This window comes from Hyla sarda, chromosome 4 (assembly GCF_029499605.1).
Source record: "Hyla sarda isolate aHylSar1 chromosome 4, aHylSar1.hap1, whole genome shotgun sequence".
Lineage (NCBI taxonomy): Eukaryota > Metazoa > Chordata > Amphibia > Anura > Hylidae > Hyla > Hyla sarda.
In genome coordinates, this window is record NC_079192.1 from 246,514,700 (window position 1) to 246,516,897 (window position 2,198).

At 38.8% G+C, this 2,198-nt stretch overlaps 1 non-coding gene across 1 annotated transcript; it reads right to left on the reverse strand.

Moving 5' to 3' along the window:
• Window positions 1-1,392: 1,392 nt before the first annotated feature.
• On the reverse strand, window positions 1,393-1,496 carry LOC130268128 (U6 spliceosomal RNA). The gene has a single exon (XR_008843492.1). It is a non-coding gene; the product is annotated as a U6 spliceosomal RNA (small nuclear RNA).
• Window positions 1,497-2,198: the final 702 nt, after the last annotated feature.

Sequence of the window (2,198 nt, forward strand, 5' to 3'; positions counted from 1 at the left end):
TGTACATCTTACTTTGTCTATTCTAAGTCTGCACAACCTATTAGCTAGCTTAGTAAATGAAAAGAATGTTCCACTCAATGTTCCCTGTGCTCATTTGTAAGCCAAGCAAGGGCTTCTGAATGTGGAAATTTGCCGATTTGTACATAATATTGTTCTATTTATGCTAGATCATTGTACTCAGGCCTGGATTACTAGCTCTATATTTCTGCTCACAAATCACATACATTTTCTAATGTATAATACATGATCTATATGATTTTATTCGTTTCTTTGCATTGAATATTATTATTCTATGTTTATCTCATTTTATGCCATTACTTATTATAAAAAGCTTCTTCATTCAAGTTTTTCATCTTCAACTGAGCCTTTAGGCATTTTTCTTTAGTAAAGAAGTTAACAATTATGTTCTTTGTCTTGGAGGACCATCACCTTCATCTATACTATAGAACCTATGGGAATTAAATGAATGAACTGCCGTTGGTAGATGTATAGAGGAAAAACAGAGAAAATGCGGGGCGCACTCTGGGGTAGAATCTCAAGTATCTGGAACTCTGTAGAGATGATACCCACCACCACACCAGTAGTGTTGTACCAACCTTCACGGGTTGTGCAGTAGGATAGGCACAACTCTATGATAGGCTAGGGTATAAGTGGGTGTATAAAGTCTCCTGCTCGTGGCCCCTGTATCCGCATCCCAAGGAGGGTGCGGAATAAACTGTAAATGAACTCAGGCAAAAAACAAGGGGTATGTCTCGAGCGCTGCTGTCTGGGAGGTGCCACTGCACAGTAAAACCTCCCCAGGACACCTAAAGATTATTATTTTGGACTTGAGGAAAGCACGAGAGTGTGCCGAAACGCATTGTCCTGTTGTTAATAACTTTGATCAAATAAAAAATAGTCCTGTGTATCATATGGCATATTGAAGTTTTTCCACGACCACCTAGACAGCAGCGCTCGAGACATACCCCATATGTGTTGGTAGATGTGCAGTCGGCTTGTGTTCATGTCAATGAAGAGCATGTTCTAAGCGTGTGTCCATTTTCATGTTAAAAAATGGGGAGGTGCATTTTTATAGGCATAAATGATAGATAAACAAAGAACGGGAAGACAAATAGGCACTCTAAGTGCGGTAGCTCTGTAATAGGTGGTGTACACACCTGAATACGTTGCTAAGATTGGCAATAGCATGTAGAAATGCCAGGTCCCGGAGGCTTACCGTATCCAGCTGTTCCCCACAAAGTGTCACGGAGAGACAATGAAGTACAAGAAAAACAGTGTGGGCAGAGGAACTGCTAGAGAAACTGGATACTTGCAGGAGTGCAAGCAGATGAAGAATTAGGAGATCACTAGCCATGCATTAGAAGCAGTGATACCTTTATTCAATTGAGAGACAAAAATATGGAATGCTTTACAAAATTGCATGTTATTCTTGTGCAAGGCCATGCTATTCTTTTCTGTATCGTTCCAATTTTAGTATATGTGCTGCTGAAGAGGAGTGATGGGTCAAATTGGGCAACACGCGACTGCATGTGTACAGTAACTGACACATTATAGTCTACTGTCAAGTGCATTTATATAATTATTGCTATATTATAACCTCAGTACTGTGTTATTTCACCCTTAATATATATAAGCCTTCTTAGTCATTCACCACAATGCTATGATTTAGGAGCACTGAATTAAAGGGAATAGTGACACATAAGATTCGACCCCGAATACAATCCTTTGGATCTAGTTGAGGACCTGTAGTTTTAAATATTTTTTTGCTCACCTGTATATTACTATACATAAGTAAAAGTACCATTTTAATATTTACTTCGAGAGAGATACAAGGGTATTAGTAACTTCTAGGGATTAATTATTGTGTGAGTTCTGTGTTCTGTTTAACACATATGAAGACATATGGTGTACCTACCAGGTTTCTCTTTATGCCTTATGCACTTTAACCAAACAGCTAATTTCTATGTATTTGGCTTTCTATTTGACTTAGTCATTTATTGTTATTATTTTTATTGAACGAACCAAACCTGTGGAAGCTAGGTTCAGTCAGAGGTTTAGGAAATGTTCATTTCAGCACCAAGGCAAACTTTGACTGGTGTGCTTTGACCAAAGCAGTGCCTATATACAATAAGCTGGGGATACCTACCAGCAGCAGGAGTACTGGCAAGAGTCAAAAATGATGGTCTAAGACTAAGGCA